This window comes from Salmo trutta, unplaced genomic scaffold, assembly GCF_901001165.1.
Source record: "Salmo trutta unplaced genomic scaffold, fSalTru1.1, whole genome shotgun sequence".
NCBI classification, from domain to species: Eukaryota; Metazoa; Chordata; class Actinopteri; order Salmoniformes; family Salmonidae; genus Salmo; species Salmo trutta.
This window is the reverse complement of record NW_021822911.1, coordinates 18,441,781-18,462,370: the sequence shown is the minus strand read 5'-3', so window position 1 is coordinate 18,462,370 and position 20,590 is coordinate 18,441,781. Positions and strand designations below refer to the sequence as shown.

General features: G+C 38.4%; 8 non-coding genes across 8 annotated transcripts; 5 read left to right on the top strand and 3 right to left on the bottom strand.

The window, feature by feature from the left end:
* Nucleotides 1–3,555: 3,555 nt before the first annotated feature.
* On the bottom strand, nucleotides 3,556–3,628 carry trnav-aac (transfer RNA valine (anticodon AAC)). The gene has a single exon. It is a non-coding gene; the product is annotated as a tRNA-Val (tRNA).
* A 1,373-nt stretch (nucleotides 3,629–5,001) lies between these two features.
* On the bottom strand, nucleotides 5,002–5,074 carry trnav-uac (transfer RNA valine (anticodon UAC)). The gene has a single exon. It is a non-coding gene; the product is annotated as a tRNA-Val (tRNA).
* An 847-nt stretch (nucleotides 5,075–5,921) lies between these two features.
* Nucleotides 5,922–5,994, bottom strand: trnav-cac (transfer RNA valine (anticodon CAC)). Its single transcript has one exon. It is a non-coding gene; the product is annotated as a tRNA-Val (tRNA).
* Nucleotides 5,995–15,574: 9,580 nt separating this feature from the next.
* On the top strand, nucleotides 15,575–15,647 carry trnav-aac (transfer RNA valine (anticodon AAC)). Its single transcript has one exon. It is a non-coding gene; the product is annotated as a tRNA-Val (tRNA).
* Nucleotides 15,648–18,000: 2,353 nt separating this feature from the next.
* trnav-cac (transfer RNA valine (anticodon CAC)) lies at nucleotides 18,001–18,073 on the top strand. The gene has a single exon. It is a non-coding gene; the product is annotated as a tRNA-Val (tRNA).
* A 341-nt stretch (nucleotides 18,074–18,414) lies between these two features.
* On the top strand, nucleotides 18,415–18,487 carry trnav-cac (transfer RNA valine (anticodon CAC)). Its single transcript has one exon. It is a non-coding gene; the product is annotated as a tRNA-Val (tRNA).
* Nucleotides 18,488–18,621: 134 nt separating this feature from the next.
* trnav-uac (transfer RNA valine (anticodon UAC)) lies at nucleotides 18,622–18,694 on the top strand. Its single transcript has one exon. It is a non-coding gene; the product is annotated as a tRNA-Val (tRNA).
* Nucleotides 18,695–19,455: 761 nt separating this feature from the next.
* Nucleotides 19,456–19,528, top strand: trnav-aac (transfer RNA valine (anticodon AAC)). Its single transcript has one exon. It is a non-coding gene; the product is annotated as a tRNA-Val (tRNA).
* Nucleotides 19,529–20,590: the final 1,062 nt, after the last annotated feature.

Genomic DNA, 20,590 nt, shown 5'->3' with positions numbered 1-20,590 from the left:
GAACTGTTTCCACCCGGTTTCGATCCGAGGACCTTTCGCGTGTTAAGCGAACGTGATAACCACTAGACTACAGAAACTGCTGCTACAATTAGCTGCAAGGAGTAAACCGAATTTTACTGATATTCATGGCACGTATTCGAATTTCCAAAATAAGGCATTTATGAAAATAATTATTCTCTGTTTAAAGTACAGTACCTACTGCATGTGTCAAAGAGCACTGTTTCTGTCCGGTTTCAAACCAAGGACCTTTCGCGTGTAAAGCGAATGTGATAACCACTACAGTACAGACACTGCTGGTACAATTAGCTGCAAGGAGTAAACCGAATTTTAAAGATATTCATATTTCCAAAATAAGGCGCTAATGAAATTCTCTGTTACCACTACGGTACTTCTTGAATTTGTCAATGAGCGTTGTTTCCGCCCGGTTTCGAACCAAGGACCTTTCGCGTGTTAAGCAAACATGATAACCACTACACTACAGAACCTGCTGCTACATATTGCTACAAGGAGTAAACCGAATTTTACAGATATTCATGGCACGTATTCGAATTTCCAAAATAAGGCATCAATGAAATTCTCTGTTACCGCTATAGTACTTCTTGAATGTGTCAATGAGCTTTGTTTCCGCCCGGTTTCGAACCAGGGAGCTTTCGCATGTGAAGCAAACTTGATAACCACTACACTACAGAAACTGCTGCTTCAATTAGCTGCAAGGAGTAAACCGAATTTTACAGATATTCATGGCACGTGTTCAAATTTCCAAAATTAGGTATTTATGAAAATATCTATTCTCTGTTAAAAGTAAAGTACCTACTGCACGTGTTAAAGAGCACTGTTTCCGCACGGTTTCGATCCGAGAACCTTTTGTGTGTTAAGCAAACGTGATAACCACTACACTACAGAAACTGCTTCTACAATTAGCTACAAGGAGTAAACCGAATTTTACCGATATTCATGGCACATAATCAAATTTCCAAAATAAGGCATTAACGAATTTCTCTGTTACCACTATGATACTTCTTGAATGTGTCAATGAGCGTTGTTTCTGCCCGGTTTCGAACCAAGGACTTTTCGGATGTGAATCAAACGTGATAACAACTACACTACAGAAACTGCTGCTACATTTAGCTACAAGTAGTAAACCGAATTTTACAGATATTCATGGCACGTATTCGAATTTCCAAAATATGGCATTTATGAAAATAATTATTCTCTGTTTAAAGTACAGTACCTACTGCATGTGTCAAAGACCACTGTTTCTGCCCGGTTTCAAACCGAGGACCTTTCGCGTGTAAAGCGAATGTGATAACCACTACAGTACAGAAACTGCTGGTACAATTAGCTGCAAGGAGTAAACCGAATTTTAAAGATATTCATGGCAGTTATTGGAATTTCCAAAATAAGGCACTAATGAAATTCTCTGTTACTGCTATAGTACTTCTTGAATGTGTCAATGAGCGTTGTTTCCGACCGGTATCGAACCAAAGACTTTTCGAATGTGAAGCAAACATGATAATCACTACACTACAGAAACTGCTGCTGCATTTATCTACAAGGAGTAAACCGAATTTTACTGATATTCATGGCACGTATTCGAATTTCCAAAATACAGAATTTATGAAAATAACTATTCTCTGTTAAAAGTATAGTGCCTACTGCACGTGTCAAAGAGCACTATTTCCGCCCGGTTTCAAACAGAGGACTTTTCGCATGTTAAGCGAACGTGATAACCACTACACTACAGAAACTGCTGCTACATTTAGCTACGAGGAGGAAACCGAATTTTACTGATATTCATGGCACGTATTAGAATTTCCAAAAAACAGAATTTATGAAAATAACTTTTCTCTGTTAAAAGTACAGTACCTTACTGGACGTGTCAAAGAGCACTGTTTCCGCCCAGTTTCGATCCGAGGACCTTTTGCGTGTTAAGCGAACTTGATAACCACTACACTACAGAAACTGCTTCTACAATTACCTGCAAGGAGTAAACCGAATTTTACAGATATTCATGGAACGTATTCAAATTTCCAAAATAAGTCATTAATGAATTTCTCTGTTATCACTATGATACTTCTTGAATGTGTCAATTAGCGTTGTTTCCGCCGGGTTTCGAACCAGGGACTTTTCACGTGTGAAGCAAACATGATAATCACTACACTATAGAAACTGCTGCTACAATTATCTGCAAGGAGTAAACCGAAATGTACAGATATTCATGGCACGTATTCGAATTTCCAAAATAAGGCATTAATGAAATTCTCTGTTACCACTATAGTACTTCTTGAATGTGTCAAAGTGCACTATTTCCGCCCGGTTTCAAACCGAGGACTTTTCGCATGTTAAGCGAACGTGATAACCACTACACTACAGAAACTGCTGCTACGTTTTGCTGCAAGGAGTAAACCGAATTTTACAGATATTCATGGCACGTATTCGAATTTCCAAAATAAGGCATTATTGAAATTCTCTGTTACCGCTATAGTACTTCTTCAATGTGTCAATGAGCGTTGTTTTCGCCCGGTTTCGAACCAGGGACCTTTCGAGTGTGAAGCAAACGAGATAAACACTACACCACAGAAACTAGTACTACAATTAGCTGCAAGGAGTAAACCGAATTTTACTGATATTCATGGCACGTGTTCAAATTTCCAAAATTAGGTATTTATGAAAATAACTATTCTCTGTTTAAAGTAAAGTACCTACTGCACGTGTTAAAGAGAACTGTTTCCACCCGGTTTCGATCCGAGGACCTTTTGCGTGTTAAGCGAACTTGATAACCACTAGACTACAGAAACTGCTGCTACAATTAGCTGCAAGGAGTAAACCGAATTTTACTGATATTCATGGCACGTATTCGAATTTCCAAAATAAGGCATTTATGAAAATAATTATTCTCTGTTTAAAGTACAGTACCTAATGCATGTGTCAAAGTGCACTGTTTCTGTCCGGTTTCAAACCAAGGACCTTTCGCGTGTAAAGCGAATGTGATAACCACTACAGTACATACACTGCTGGTACAATTAGCTGCAAGGAGTAAACCGAATTTTAAAGATATTCATATTTCCAAAATAAGGCGCTAATGAAATTCTCTGTTACCACTACAGTCCTTCTTGAATTTGTCAATGAGCGTTGTTTCCGCCCAGTTTTGAATCGAGGACCTTTCGCATGTTAAGCAAACGTGATAACCACTACACTACAGAACCTGCTGCTACATTTTGCAACAAGGAGTAAACCGAATTTTACAGATATTCATGGCACATATTCAAATTTCCAGAATAAGGCATTAACGAATTTCTCTGTTACCACTATGATACTTCTTGAATGTGTCATTGAGCGTTGTTTCTGCCCGGTTTCGGGCCAGGGACCTTTCGCGTGTGAAGCAAACGTGATAACCACTACACTACAGAAACTGCTGCTACAATTATCTTGCAAGGAGTAAACCGAATTTTACTGATATACATGGCACGTGTTCAAATTTCCAAAATTAGGTATTTATGAAAATAACTATTCTCTGTTAAAAGTAAAGTACCTACTGCACGTGTTAAAGAGCACTGTTTCCGCCCGGTTTCGATCCGAGGACCTTTCGCGTGTTAAGCGAATGTGATAACCACTACACTACAGAAACTGCTTCTACAATTAGCTGCAAGGAGTAAACCGAATTTTACCGATATTCATGGCACGTATTCGAATTTCCAAAATAAGGCATGAACGAATTTCTCTGTTACCACTATGATACTTCTTGAATGTGTCATTGAGCGTTGTTTCCGACCGGTTTCGAACCAAAGACTTTTCGCTTGTGAAGCAAACGTGATAACCACTACAATACAGAAACTGCTGCTACAATTATCTTGCAAGGAGTAAACCGAATTTTACTGATATACATGGCACGTATTCGAATTTCCAAAATAAGGCATCAATGAAATTCTCTGTTACCGCTATAGTACTTCTTGAATTTGTCAATGACCGTTGTTTCCGCCCGGTTTCGAACCAGCGACCTTTCGCGTGTGAAGCAAACGTGATAACCACTACACTACAGAAACTGCTGCTACAATTATCTTGCAAGGAGTAAACCGAATTTTACAGATATTCATGGCACGTGTTCAAATTTCCAAAATTAGGTATATATGAAAATAACTATTCTCTGTTAAAAGTAAAGTACCTACTGCACGTGTCAAAGAGCACTGTTTCCGCCTGGTTTCGATCCGAGGACCTTTTGCGTGTTAAGCAAACGTGATAACCACTACACTTCAGAAAATGCTTCTACAATTAGCTGCAAGGAGTAAACCGAATTTTACCGATATTCATGGCACGTATTCAAATTTCCAAAATAAGGCATTAATGAATTTCTCTGTTACCACTATGATACTTCTTGAATGTGTCAATGAGCATTGTTTCCGAACCAGGGACATTTCGTGTGTGAAGCGAACGTGATAAACACTACACCACAGAAACTACTGCTACAATTAGCTGCAAGGAGTAAACCGAATTTTAAAGATATTCATGGAACGTATTCGAATTTCCAAAATAAGGGATACATGAAATTCTATGTGGTACTAATTGAATATGTCAATTAGCGTTGTTTCCGCCTGGTTTTGAACCAGGAACCTTTCGCGTGTGAAGCAAACGTGATAACCACTACACTACAGAAACTGCTGCTTGATTTTTCTGCAAGGAGTAAACCGAATTTCACAGATATTCATGGCAGGTATTCGAATTTCCAAAATAAGGCATTAATGAAATTCTCTGTTACCGCTATAGTACTTCTTGAATGTGTCAATGAGCATTGTTTCCGCCCGGTTTCGAACCAGGGACCTTTCGCGTGTTAAGCAAACATGATAACCACTACACTACATAAACTGCTGCTACAATTATCTGCAAGGAGTAAACCGAATTTTACAGATATTCATGGAACGTATTCGAATTTCAAAAATACAGAATTTATGAAAATAACTTTTCTCTGTTAAAAGTACAGTACCTACCGCACGCATCAAATTGCGCTGTTTCCACCTGGTTTCGAACCGAGGACCTTTCGCGTGTAAAGCGAACGTGATAACCACTACACTACAGAAACTGCTGCTACAATTATCTTGCAAGGAGTAAACCGAATTTTACTGATATACATGGCACGTGTTCAAATTTCCAAAATTAGGTATTTATGAAAATAACTATTCTCTGTTAAAAGTAAAGTACCTACTGCACGTGTTAAAGAGCACTGTTTCCGCCCGGTTTCGATCCGAGGACCTTTCGCGTGTTAAGTGAACGTGATAACCACTACACTACAGAAACTGCTTCTACAATTAGCTGCAAGGAGTAAACCGAATTTTACAGATATACATGGCACGTATTCGAATTTCCAAAATAAGGCATTAATTAAATTCTCTGTTACCGCTATAGTACTTCTTGAATGTGTCAATGAGGTTGGTTTCCACCCGGTTTCGAACCAGGGACTTTTCGTGTGTGAAGGAAACATGATAACCACTACACTATAGAAACTGCTTCTACAATTAGCTGCAAGGAGTAAACCGAATTTTACCGATATTCATGGCACGTATTCAAATTTCCAAAATAAGGCATTAACGGATTTCTCTGTTACCACTATGATACTTCTTGAATGTGTCAATGAGCGTTGTTTCCGCCCGGTTTCGAACCAAGGACTTTTCGGATGTGAAGCAAACGTGATAACAACTACACTACAGAAACTGCTGCTACATTTAGCTACAAGGAGTAATCCGAATTTTACAGATATTCATGGCACGTATTCGAATTTCCAAAATACTGCTGCTTGATTTTTCTGCAAGGAGTAAACCGAATTTTACAGATATTCATGGCACATATTCGAATTTCAAAAATACAGAATTTATGAAAATAACTATTCTCTGTTAAATGTACAGTACCTTATTGGACGTGTCAATGAGCGTTGTTTCCGCCTGGTTTCGAACCGGGGACCTTTCGCGTGTGAAGCGAACGTGATAACCACTACACTACAGAAACTGCTGCTTGATTTTTCTGCAAGGAGTAAACCGAATTTTACAGATATTCATGGCACATATTCGAATTTCAAAAATACAGAATTTATGAAAATAACTATTCTCTGTTAAAAGTACAGTACCTTATTGGAAGTGTCAAAGAGCACTGTTTCCACCCGGTTTCGAATCGAGGACCTTTTTCGCGTGTTAAGCAAAAGCGATAACCACTACACTACAGAAACTGCTGCTTGATTTTTCTGCAAGGAGTAAACCGAATTTTACAGATATTCATGGCACGTATTCGAATTTCCAAAATAAGACATTAATGAAATTCTCTGTTACCGCTATAGTACTTCTTGAATGTGTCAATGAGCATTGTTTCCGCTGGTTTCGAACCAGGGACCTTTCATGTGTGAAGCGAACGTGATAAACACTACACCATAGAAACTACTGCTACAATTAGCTGCAAGGAGTAAACCGAATTTTAAAGATATTCATGGAACGTATTCGAATTTCCAAAGTAAGGGATTCATGAACTTCTCTTCATGAATATCAGTAAAATTCGGTTTACTACTTGTAACAAACTGAGCAGCAGTTTCTGTAGTGTAGTGGTTATCACGTTTGCTTAACATGGTAATGGTCCTCGGTTCGAAACCGAGTGGAAACAGTGCTCTTTGACACGTGCAGTAGGTACTGTACTTTTAACAGAGAAAAGTTATTTTCATAAATTCTGTATTTTGGAAATTCCAATACGTGCCATGAATATCAGTAAAATTTGGTTTCCTCCTCATAACTAAATGTAGCAGCAGTTTCTGTAGTGTAGTGGTTATCATGTTTGCTTAACATGCGAAAGGTCCTCGGTTCGAAACCGGTCAGAAACAACGCTCAATGACACATTCAAGAAGTATCATAGTGGTAACAGAGAAATTCGTTCATGCCTTATTTTGGAAATTCGAATACGTGCCATGAATATCGGTAAAATTCGGTTTACTCCTTGCAGCTAATTGTAGAAGCAGTTTCTGTAGTGTAGTGGTTATCACGTTAGCTTAACACGCGACAGTTCCTCGGATCGAAACCTGGCGGAAACAGTGCTCTTTACCACGTGCAGTAGGTACTTTACTTTTAACAGAGAAGAGTTATTTTCATAAATACCTAATTTTGGAAATTTGAAAACGTGCCATGTATATTATTAAAATTCGGTTTACTCCTTGCAAGATATTTGTAGCAGCAGTTTCTGTAGTGTGGTGGTTATCACATTTGCTTCACATGCGAAAGGTCCCTGGTTCGAAACCGGGCGGAAACAACGCTCATTGAAAATTCAAGAAGTACTATAGCGGTAACAGAGAATTTCATTGATGCCTTATTTTGGAAATTCGAATACGTGCCATGAATATCTGTAAAATTCGGTTTACTCCTTGCAGAAAAATCAAGCAGCAGTTTCTGTAGTGTAGTGGTTATCACGTTCGGTTTACACGCGAAAGGTCCTCGGTTTGAAACCGGGTGGAAACAGTGCTATTTGACACGTGCAGTAGGTACTGTACTTTTAACAGAGAAAAGTTATTTTCATAAATTCTGTATTTTGGAAATTCGAATACGTGCCATGAATATCTGTAAAATTCGGTTTACTCCTTGCAGATAATTGTAGCAGCAGTTTCTGTAGTGTAGTGGTTATCACGTTTGATTCACATGCGAAAGGTCCCTGGTTCGAAGCCGGTCGGAAACAACGCTCAATGACACATTCAAGAAGTATCATAGTGATAACAGAGAAATTCGTTTATACCTTATTTTGGAAATTAGAATACGTGCCATGAATATCGGTAAAATTCAGTTTACTCCTTGCAGCTAATTGTACCCGCAGTTTCTGTACTGTAGTGGCTATCACATTCGCTTTACACGCGAAAGGTCCTTGGTTTGAAACCGGGCAGAAACAGTGCTCTTTGACACATGCAGTAGGTACTGTACTTTAAACAGAGAATAGTTATTTTCATAAATGCTTTATTTTGGAAATTCGAATACGTGCCATGAATATCTGTAAAATTCGGTTTACTCCTTGTAGAAAAAGTTTCTGTAGTGTAGTGGTAATCACGTTTGCTTAACACGCGAAAGGTCCTCGGTTCGAAACCGGGTGGAAACAGTGCTCTTTGTCACGTGCAGTAGGCACTGTACTTTTAACAGAGAATAGTTATTTTCATAAATTGTGTATTTTGGAAATTCCAATACGTGTCATGAATATCAGTAAAATTCGGTTTACTCCTTGCAAAAATTGTAGCAGCAGTTACTGTAGTGTAGTGGTTATCACGTTTGCTTCACACGCGAAAGGTCCCTTGTTCGAAACCAGGCGGAAACAACGCTCATTGACACAATGAAGAAGAACCATAGTGGTAACAGAGAATTTCATTAATCCCTTAATTCGGAAATTCGAACACGTGCCATGAATATCTGTAAAATTCGGTTTACTCCTTGTAGCAAACTATAGCAGCAGATTCTGTAGTGTAGTGGTTATCACGTTTGCTTAACACGCAAAAGGTCCTCGGATCGAAACCGGGCGGAAACAGTGCTCTTTAACACGTGCAGTAGGTACGTTACTTTTAACAGAGAATAGTTATTTTCATAAATACCTAATTTTGGAAATTTGAACACGTGCAGTAGGTACTGTACTTTTAACAGAGAAAAGTTATTTTCATAAATTCTGTATTTTGGAAATTCGAATACGTGCCATGAATATCTGTAAAATTCGCTTTACTCATTGCAGATAATTGTAGCAGCAGTGTCTTTAGTGTAGTGGTTATCATGTTTGCTTCACACGCGAAAGGTCCCTGGTTCGAAACCTGGCGGAAACAGCGCTCATTGACAAATTCAAGAAGTACTATAGCGGTAACAGATAATTTCATTAATGACTTATTTTGGAAATTTGAATACGTGCCATGAATATCGGTAAAATTCGGTTTACTCCTTGCAGCTAATTGTAGCAGCAGTTTCTGTAGTGTAGTGGTTATCACGTTTGCTTCACATGCGAAAGGTCCCTGGTTCGAAACCTGGAGGAAACAACGCTCATTGACAAATTCAAGAAGTACTATAGCGGTAACAGATAATTTCATTGATGCCTTATTTTGGAAATTCGAATACGTGCCATGAATATCTGTAAAATTCGGTTTACTCTTTGTAGCAAACTGTAGCAGCAGTTTCTGTAGTGTAGTGGTTAGCATGTTTGCTTAACACGCGAAAGGTCCTCGGTTCGAAACCGGGTGGAAACAGTGCTCTTTGACACGTCCTGTAAGGTACTGTACTTTTAAAAGAGAAAAGTTATTTTCATAAATTCTGTATTTTGGACATTTGAATACGTGCCATGAATATCTGTAAAATTCGGTTTACTCCTTGTAGCTAAATGTAGCAGCAGTTTCTGTAGTGTAGTGGTTATCACGTTTGCTTCACATGCGAAAAGTCTTTGGTTCAAAACCGGTCGGAAACAACGCTCATTGACACATTCAAGAAGTACTATAGCGGTAACAGAGAATTTCATTGATGCCTTATTTTGGAAATTCGAATACGTGCCATGAATATCTGTAAAATTCGGTTTACTCCTTGCAGATAATTGTAGCAGCAGTTTCTGTAGTGTAGTGGTTATCACGTTCGCTTCACACGCCCCTTTTTGGAGTTTCAGAAGTGGAAGAGAAGCAGGTGTCTGAGTGCTTGAGAGAGAATATCGTTGTTTTTGGAGGTCTATTTGCTTTATAAGTTTGAAAGTTTGTGAGTGACTGTAGTGAAGTTTCTGTGAAACTTTTTTGCTATTGTCCCCCATCAGCGTGAGCTGTTTGGGGGATATTGCTTAAAATAACCGGACAGACAACATGGCTTCGACATCAAGAATACAAACGACGACGAGAAAGGACAACAGTGAAATCAGAATGTTAAACGAAGAACTGAAAAAAAGAACATATGAGAAGGAACTGACGGTGAACGTGGAAATAAGTGGAAAAGGGAAAATAACAACAATGGAATTGCTGAGAGGAATAAAGGAAGTTTGCGGAGCAATACTGGGATGTCGAATGAAAGACGGAAATAAGTATGAAATAACAATGTCTCATGTAAATGGAAAAGAAAGACTAATAGACGGGCTAAAGATAAAGAACTGTCAAATCATGGCTAAAGAATTAGGGAACGATGAGCTAGTGGTGTCCTTTTTGAACTTGCCCGCATACATTACGGATGAGGAGATAGAAGAGAAACTAAAAGGCTGGAATGTGAAGGCGACCACGCCAATCAAGAGGAGGATGTGGCCAGGAACGGACATTGTAGATGGGACGAGATTTTGCAAGGTAAAGTTTACAGACAATGTGCAATCCTTGCCATATTCTACTAAATTTAACACTGTCGAGGGATCTGAATATTTTCGTGTAATCCACGACAATCAAGTGAAGGTATGTAGATTATGTATTCAGCCGGGGCACATACTAAAGGAATGTCCGGAATTCACATGCCACAAATGTAGTGAACAAGGGCATTATGCCAGAGAATGTCGGAACATAGGAAATGTGTGCAAAATGTGTGACAGACCCAAAGTTAGATGTAGCTGTAATAAGGGAGAAGATCACTTACTTTTGCAAACAATGGACCTCACGTCTGAGGAAGGGGAGGGGAGTGTGCCGATGGAGAGAGAGGATGAGAGTGACATGGAGAGTGTGACTCCAGAGACAATGGCAGATAAGCTTGAAGAGCCTGTAATGTCTTATGGCAAAGCACGAGACGGGGTTTTAGTCTCTGCTGCTGACAAGGTGGAACAGCAGCACATGATGGGTGAAATAGGTGGAGATGGTGCAAGGTGCTTCTCAGGTGCCTGAGCCAGCTTTAAGCCTGTGTGAGAATTACACCAAAGAGTGGGTTGGGTCCACTGAAGTCACGGGCACTGTTAAAGCGCACTTTTCAAAAGGCTTCACAGCCGCTCCCCCCAAAAAATCCGAATAAAGAGACGGATGATGAAATAGATGGTGAGGATCTTCAGTTGTTTGTAAAAAATAAGAGGTCATTGTCGAAAACCAGGGAGATGATGGGATTTGGAAAAAAGAAAAAGTAGGATTTGAAAGGACTTGTTTGACTCTGATTATACTTCTGCAAACATTAATAATGATTACAGTCGCATCCCTAAACGATAACAGTTTGAGAAACATGAGAAAATTTGAGCAGGTATTAGTGTCTGTTAAGGCAGACATGTTGTGTTTTCAAGAGACCAATTGGACAGAATCCAAAATGCAGGAGATTAAGAGTAAATGGTCTGATTTAATTTTTTGTAGTCATGGAGGAGATAAAACATGTGGTGTGGCTATTTTGATAAAAAATGATGTGGTGCAGAATGTAAAACAAATATATGCTGACAATGATGGTAGACTTATTGTAATTGAATTTGAAGTTCAAAATGTAGTTTTTCGTTTAATTAATGTTTATGCTTCAAATATTGAATCTGAAAGGAGAGAAATGTTTCACAAATTAAAAACACTGTGCTCAGAAAACTGTATACTGATAGGAGATTTTAATGTGAGGTGTAGTAGAATGGATGCCTCTAGTTGTGCTAAATTCAGATATGACTCTTCTAGAAATGCATTATGGAAACTTATGAATGAGGAGAATCTAGTAGATATATGGAGGGCTGAAAATCCAAACAGAAGAGTATTCTCTAGAAGGCAGGTGGTTCTAAAGGAATTAAAACAAAGCAGAATTGATTTATGTCTAGCAAAACAAGAATTGGTGCAGAATGTTAAGAAGGTGTCATATACCTTTACAGCATATAGTGATCATGCAGTAATGTCATTTGAAATGGGTTTTGGTGTGGAGAGGAGAGGGGGAGGTGTATGGTGTTTAAATGCCAGTCTGTTAAAGGAGGAAGGATATAGAAATGAAATTGTTGAATGTATTAATGATGAAAAGTCTAATGTACTGTTAAAAGAGAATGTGTGTTTATGGTGGGAGGAAGTGAAAGTAAAAGTAAAAAATAGGAGTATTAGGTACGCAAAAAATCATAACCGGTTAGATAAGCAGAAAGAAATAATGCTTAGGAATAGGATGTTGCATGAACTTGAAAAGGCTGATATGGATCCAGACTATGATGTTGTGAATTATTTGAAAATCCATGCAGAACTGGGTAGTTATGAAAAAAAGAAATGTTTGGGTGCTATTGTTAGGAGCAGGGCACAGTACGCTTTGGAGGGAGAGAAATGTACATCCTTTTTTTTGGGTCTGGAAAAAAGAAAACAAACTAAGAGTTACATTGTAGAGTTGGAAGATGAAAGAGGTGTAAAGGTAAACGATTTTGTTGGGATCTTAGAGACAGTTGAAAACTTTTACAGAAATCTTTACAAAAAGAATGATGTAGATAAAGTGTGGGTTTGGGGTTTTAGGCTGGGTTTCTGTACAGCACTTTGAGATTTCAGCTGATGTACGAAGGGCCATATATATACATTTGATTTGATTTGATAAAGTGTGTGTTGTAAAAGTGTTGGATACAATTAGTGCCAAAGTATCGCAGGCAGAGAGAATGATGTGTGATGACGAGATTTCGATTATGGAAATCAAGGAAGCAATTGTTAGCACGCAAGGTAATAAAAGTCCGGGTTTGGACGGTTTAACAAATGAGTTCTATAAAGTCTTTGTAGATATTTTGGCACCCATTTTAGTGAGGGTGTTTCATTATATGGAAGAGAATAAGGAAATCCCTGAGTCTATGTCAACTGGAATGTTAACGATCTTATTCAAAAATAGGGGCAGTAGATTAAAGTTAGAAAATTATAGGCCTATTAGCCTTCTAAATTCGGACTATAAGATACTGACTAAAGTGTTAGCGAATAGGATGAAAAAGGTGATTGGGAGTATTATTGAATCAACACAAGCCTACGGCATACCTGGAAGAGATATTGCAGATGTAATTTGTACAATTAGGGATGTTGTTAATCAAATGAAAAATGAAGGTGGTATAGTTTTAAGTTTGGATTTTAACAAAGCTTTTGATAGAGTGGAGCACAGCTTTTTATTACAAACTATGGAGAGGTTTGGGTTTAGGCCAAAGTTTGTATCTTGGATCAACCTGTTGTATAGTGGGGCTAAAAGTTGTGTGAAATGTAACGGAGTGTTAACAGATACTTTCCCTGTGGAGAGGTCAGTAAGGCAGGGCTGTCCTTTGTCAGCTCTGCTGTACAGTGTTTCTACAGAACCGTTAGCTACATTGATAAATAGTAATAAAGAAGTAAGGGGTGTTGGAATCCCAGGTGGCGGTGTCAGTGTTGTACATCAGTACGCTGATGACACTACTTGTACTGTGAAGGATATAGAAAGTATTGGAAGCATTATGGAAATCATAGATATATATGGCAAGGCATCGGGTGCTAAAGTTAATATAGAGAAGACTGAAATAATGTTTGTTGGGGATATCAATGTAAAAGGGTGTGAGATTCCATTCAAGAGCGCAAAGGATTTTATTAAAGTGCTGGGAGTAAACATTGGTGTAAAGGAGAAAGAGTCAAAAGATATAACTTGGACTGGGATCCTTAATAAAGTCAAGCTAACGTTGAATTTCTGGAAAAATAGAAAACTTAAGTTACAAGGGAAAGTAATTGTTGCAAATGCTTTGGTATTATCCAAATGTGTGTATGTTTTGGGAGTCCTGGACATGCCGGAGTGGGTCCTAAATGAATTGAATAATGTGGTGTCAAATTTTATATGGGATGGTAAAGGAGTGAGAATAGCTCAGAAAACATTGATTGCTGACTATGTGGATGGAGGTTTAAAACTTGTAGATTTAGATGTCAAAAGAAAAGCTATTAGGATAAAAACAGTAAAGAAATATTTGTATGACAGTGAAGATTATGGCTGGAAACACTTCTTTAAAGTCTACTTAGAGGAGAGTGGTGGTTGTGAGGATAATGGTTTATTGATGGGGCTTAAAAGGGCAATGTTTGAAAAGGTACCAGATTTTTATAAAGAGGTGCTAAATGCATGGGCAGAGTTGTTGCCTAATGTATATTATGAATGTGGACATATTGACCTGATTATGAATCAACCTCTATTTCTGAATGAGAAAATCAAGAACAAAGAAAAAGTTTTGTATAATAAAGTATTTATGAGTGCAGGTCTACGGCAAATAAAAGATTATACATATGAGGTAATTCCAGGGTTTTTACCTGGGGAAGCTATTTTTGACATAATCAATGAATGGGATGAAGAGGTGGGAAGGGGAACAGTGAATAATATGTATAACAAGATAAAGAATAGTATACCAAGAGAATGGGTTGATTTAATAAATAGTGAAGTTGAAAGAGAAGATTTATTTGTATTTCCTAATTTGTTCATTGGTAGCAGTAAGAAGAAAGTACATTTATCTAGTATACCAGTGAAAAGATTGTATAGAATAATGGTAGGAAAAGTGTGTAGAAGGCCGGCTGCTGAGAAATTTTGGAAAGTAGTTTTTCCGGAATTAGATGAAAAAAAGATATGGGAAAATTTAAATGTAAAATATAATAGTAAGGAGTGTGAAAATAATGATTTCAAATTAAGACATAATAGAATATTTACAAAGGTGGTGTTAAAGCAAATTAATGGTGAGATAGAAAGGGAATGCGATGTATGTGGACGTTTCCCGGAAACTCTAATGCATTTGTTTATAGAATGTGAGGATTTAAAATATTTTTTTTGTAAAGTTAAGGAAATGTTATGTAAAAACTGGGGGGGAGATTTCGTGAAAAAGTATGCGTGGGAGGAACTTTTGTTATTTGGAGTGTCTGGTAAATGTGAGGGTGTTAATGTGTGTTTGTTGAATATGGTTTTGAGTTTTGTGAGGTATGCTATTTTTTGTAGGAGGAATTATGTTTCTTTTGACAGAAAGAGGGTTCAGGTGTGGAGTATCTTTATAGCACTGTTCAGTAAACACATAGATATGTTGTTTAATTATGGGATGGAACATTTTGATGAATCTTTTGTTGAAGGGAGTGGGTTAATTTCACGAGAGGAGAGTGGAGGTATCACTTATAATTTTTGAAAGCACTGTTTTGATATTTACTTTGTTTTTCATTGGGTCCCTTGAATTTGATAGGGGGTGAATTGTTCACCAGCTTCTGTTAGTCTAGTGTCTTCTGTATTGTTCTCTGTGGATTGTACTGTAAACAGTAGATTGTACTGTAAATATTGTAAACAAACATTTTTGATAATAAAAAAATAAAAAATAAATAAAAATATATAAATTCACGTTTGCTTCACACGCGAAAGGTTCCTGGTTCGAAACCAGGCGGAAACAACGCTAATTGACATATTCAATTAGTACCACATAGAATTTCATGAATCCCTTATTTTGGAAATTCGAATACGTTCCATGAATATCTTTAAAATTCGGTTTACTCCTTGCAGCTAATTGTAGCAGTAGTTTCTGTGGTGTAGTGTTTATCACGTTAGCTTCACACACGAAAGGTCCCTGGTTCGAAACCAGCGGAAACAATGCTCATTGACACATTCAAGAAGTATCATAGTGGTAACAGAGAAATTCATTAATGCCTTATTTTGGAAATTCGAATACGTGCCATGAATATCTGTAAAATTCGGTTTACTCCTTGCAGAAAAATCAAGCAGCAGTTTCTGTAGTGTAGTGGTTATCACGTTCGCTTAACACGCGAAAGGTCCTCGGTTTGAAACCGGGCAGAAACAGTGCTCTTTGACACGTGCAGTAGGTACTTTACTTTTAACAGAGAATAGTTATTTTCATAAATACCTAATTTTGGAAATTTGAACACGTGCCATGAATATCTGTAAAATTCGGTTTACTCCTTGTGGCAAACTGTAGCAGCAGTTTCTGTAGTGTAGTGGTTATCACGTTTGCTTAACACGCTAAAGGTCCTCGGTTCGAAACCGGGTTGGAACAGTGCTCTTTGACACGTGCAGTAGGAACTATACTTTTAACAGAGAATAGTTATTTTCATAAATTCTGTATTTTGGAAATTCGAATATGTGCCATGAATATCGGTAAAATTTGGTTTACTCCTTGCAGCTAATTGTAGAAGCAGTTTCTGTAGTGTAGTGGTTATCGCGTTTGCTTAACACGCGAAAGGTCCTCGGATCGAAACCGGGCAGAAACAGTGCTCTTTGACACGTGCAGTAGGTACTTTACTTTTAACAGAGAATAGTTATTTTCATAAATACCTAATTTTGGAAATTTGAACACGTGCCATGAATATCTGTAAAATTCGGTTTACTCCTTGGAGCAAACTGTAGCAGCAGTTTCTGTAGTGTAGTGGTTATCACGTTTGCTTCACACGCGAAAGGTCCCTGGGGGGGAGATTTCGTGAAAAAGTATGCGTGGGAGGAACTTTTGTTATTTGGAGTGTCTGGTAAATGTGAGGGTGTTAATGTGTGTTTGTTGAATATGGTTTTGAGTTTTGTGAGGTATGCTATTTTTTGTAGGAGGAATTATGTTTCTTTTCCTCAGAAAGAGGGTTCAGGTGTGAAGTATCTTTATAGCACTGTTCAGTAAACACATAGATATGTTGTTTAATTATGGGATGGAACATTTTGATCAATCTTTTGTTGAAGGGAGTGGGTTAATTTCACGAGAGGAGAGTGGAGGTATCACTTATAATTTTTGAAAGCACTGTTTTGATATTTACTTTGTTTTTCATTGGGTCCCTTGAATTTGATAGGGGGTGAATTGTTCACCAGCTTCTGTTAGTCTAGTGTCTTCTGTATTGTTCTCTGTGGATTGTACTGTAAACAGTAGATTGTACTGTAAATATTGTAAACAAACATTTTTGATAATTAAAAAAAAAAAAAAAAACACGCGAAAGGTCCCTGGTTCGAAACCAGGCGGAAACAACGCTCATTGACAAATTCAAGAAGTACCGTAGTGGTAACAGAGAATTTCATTAGTGCCTTATTTTGGAAATTCGAATACCTGCCATGAATATCTTTAAAATTCGGTTTACTCCTTGCAGCTAATTGTACCAGCAGTTTCTGTACTGTATTGGTTATCACATTCGCTTTACACGCGAAAGGTCCTCGGATTGAAACCGGGCAGAAACAGTGCTCTTTGACATATACAGTAGGTACAGTACTTTAAACAGAGAATAATTATTTTCATAAATGCCTTATTTTTGAAATTCGAACATCTGCCATGAATATCTGTAAAATTCGGTTTACTTTTTGCAGAAAAATCAAGCAGCAGTTTCTGTAGTCTAGTGGTTTTCACGTTCGCTTTACACGCGAAATGTCCTCGGTTCGAAAAAACGGCTGGAAACAGTGCTCTTTAACACGTGCAGTAGGTACTATACTTTTAACAGAGAATAATTATTTTCATAAATACCTAATTTTGGAAATTCGAATACGTGCCATGAATATCTGTAAAATTCGGTTTACTCTTTGCAGAAAAATCAAGCAGCAGTTTCTGTAGTGTAGTGGTTGTCACGTTTGCTTCACATGCGAAAGGTCCCTGGTTCGAAACCGAGCGGAAACAACGCTCATTGACACATTCAAGAAGTACTATAGCGATAACAGAGAATTTCATTAATGACTTATTTTGGAAATTTGAATACATGCCATGAATATCAGTAAAATTCGGTTTACTCCTTGCAGACAATTGTAGCAGCAGTTTCTGTAGTGTAGTGGTTATCACGTTTGCTTCACCCGTGAAAGGTCCCTGGTTCGAAACCGGGTGGAAACAACGCTCATTGACAAATTCAAGAAGTACTATAGCGGTAACAGAGAATTTCATTGATGCCTTATTTTGGAAATTCGAATACGTGCCATGAATATCTGTAAAATTCGGTTTACTCCTTGTAGCAAACTGTAGCAGCAGTTTCTGTAGTGTAGTGGTTATCACGTTTGCTTAACACGCGAAAGGTCCTCGGTTCGAAACCTGGTGGAAACAGTGCTCTTTGACACGTGCAGTAGGTACTGTACTTTTAACAGAGAAAAGTTATTTTCATAAATTCTGTATTTTGGAAATTCCAATACGTGCCATGAATATCAGTAAAATTCGGTTTCCTCCTCGTAGCTAAATGTAGCAGCAGTTTCTGTAGTGTAGTGGTTATCACGTTTGATTCACACGCAAAAGGTCCCTGGTTCGAAACCGGGCGGAAACAATGCTCATTGACACATTCAAGAAGTACTATAGCGGTAACAGAGAATTTCATTAATGCCTTATTTTGGAAATTTGAATACGTGCCATGAATATCTGTAAATTTCAGTTTACTCCTTGCAGAAAAATCAAGCAGCAGTTTCTGTAGTGTAGTGGTTGTCACGTTTGCTTCACATGCGAAAGGTCCCTGGTTCGAAACCGAGCGGAAACAACGCTCATTGACACATTCAAGAAGTACTATAGCGATAACAGAGAATTTCATTAATGACTTATTTTGGAAATTTGAATACGTGCCATGAATATCTGTAAATTTCAGTTTACTCCTTGCAGAAAAATCAAGCAGCAGTTTCTGTAGTGTAGTGGTTATCACGTTTGCTTCACACGCGAAAGGTCCCTGGTTCGAAACCGGGCGGGAACAACGCTAATTGACACATTCAAGAAGTATCATAGTGGTAACAGAGAATTTCATTAATTCTTTATTTTGGAAATTCGAATACGTGCCATGAATATCTGTAAAATTCGGTTTACACCTTGCAGAAAAATTAAATAGCAGTTTCTGTAGTGTAGTGGTTATCACGTTTGCTTTACACGCGAAAGGTCCTCTGTTCGAAACCGGGCGGAAACAGTGCTCTTTGACAAGTGCAGTAGGTACCGTACTTTTAACAGAGAATAGTTATTTTCATAAATTCTGTATTTTGGAAATTCGAATACGTGCCATGAATATCTGTAAAATTCGGTTTACTCCTTGTAGCTAAATGTAGCAGCAGTTTCTGTAGTGTAGTGGTTATCACGTTTGCTTCACACGCGAAAAGTCCACGGTTCGAAACCGGGCGGGGACAACGCTCATTTACACATTCAAGAAGTACCATAGTGGTAACAGAGAAATTCATTATTTTGGAAATTTGAATACGTGCCATGAATATCTGTAAAATTCGGTTTACTCCTTGCAGAAAAATTAAGTAGCAGTTTCTGTAGTGTAGTGGTTATCACGTTTGCTTTACACGCGAAAGGTCCTCGGTTTGAAACTGGGCGGAAACAGTGCTCTTTGACACGTGCAGTAGGTACTGTACTTTTAACAGAGAATAGTTATTTTCATAAATGCCTAATTTTGGAAATTCGAACGCGTGCCATGAATATCTGTAAAATTCGGTTTACTCCTTGTAGCTAAATGTAGCAGCAGTTTCTGTGGTGTAGTGGTTATCACGTTTGCTTCACACGCGAAAAGTCTCTGGTTCGAAACCGGGCGGGGACAACGCTCATTGACACATTCAAGAAGTATCATAGTGGTAACAGAGAAATTCATTAGTACCTTATGTTGGAAATTCGAATACGTGCCATGAATATCGGTAAAATTCGGTTTACCACTTGCAGAAAGATCGAGCAGCGGTTTCTGTAGTGTAGTGGTTATCACGTTCGCTTAACACGCGAAAGGTCCTCGGTTCGAAACCGGGCGGAAACAGTGCTCTTTGACACGTGTTGATGAGCAGTTACTTGAGATGGAGACCAAGTCAGGACGCTGGACCGGGTGGATTCAATTATAGTAAGGCATTTTATTATGAGACAAAGATATTTGGCAAAGCGTGCACGGACTCCTTCGTTTAGCTCATAGGGAACTAGCGGAAGAGAGCCCCGAAACATGGTGTGCATCCAATTTATACAATGAAATAACAGTGTTTTGACATAGGTTGAGTCTAGTAGGTCCGCTCTCCTGACTGGTCGATGAGTGGAGGGACGGTCCATTCTCCAGGTGGTGTCGACTTCCCATTGGCCCTGGGCAGTGTCCTTTGTCCTCGGAGTCCAACACCCCTAAGTGTGTTTTTCTGCTAATTCGTGTCTGGTTGGTTACGATATTCATGGAATGTTGTTTTTTACACCAGTGGTCAGTTCGTGTGGCTAGTGCGCTTTCATGTCTTGACATTTTTGTGTGAGTGCTTAAGTCAGCCATCTGTCTCTGGGTGTGGTCGTGATTGGTATCAGTTGGTTGCTCAATATGTCTCTGGAATTTTGTTGTGTGCTGTTGTGAAGCATGTTGTGCAAATGCCCTCCTTATAGATCATTAGGTAAAACGTTAGATTATCTTTATTACAAATCCCCCTCTTCACGTCTGCAAGACGTGACAAAGAAAAAGGGGAACAGGCTTGCTCGGCGGTAGGTACTTGTCGTCTCATTGATCTGAACTTTCACTCGGTCCGTAGCTCACCATCTGCTCCGTTATCATCTCTCTAAAGTTCTGGTTATTAAACCTCTTGCACACGGGACCAAACAACAACCACACAACCCAAACACACTCATACAGGTTAAAGCAGCCCATAATACAGTTCTTGCAACACTTTTCCATTTCCCAAACATGAGCTGTGTTATCAAAAATGTACGTACAGCAATGAACCTAATCATTCTACCTACACCATCCTCTTTGCCCGTAACCTATCGAGAGTCAGTCTATTTTACCAGGTCATGAGGGAGGTGGCGGATAATTGGTCAGAGAACCTCTTTACTGCATCCCCTGTTTCATTCATGAATC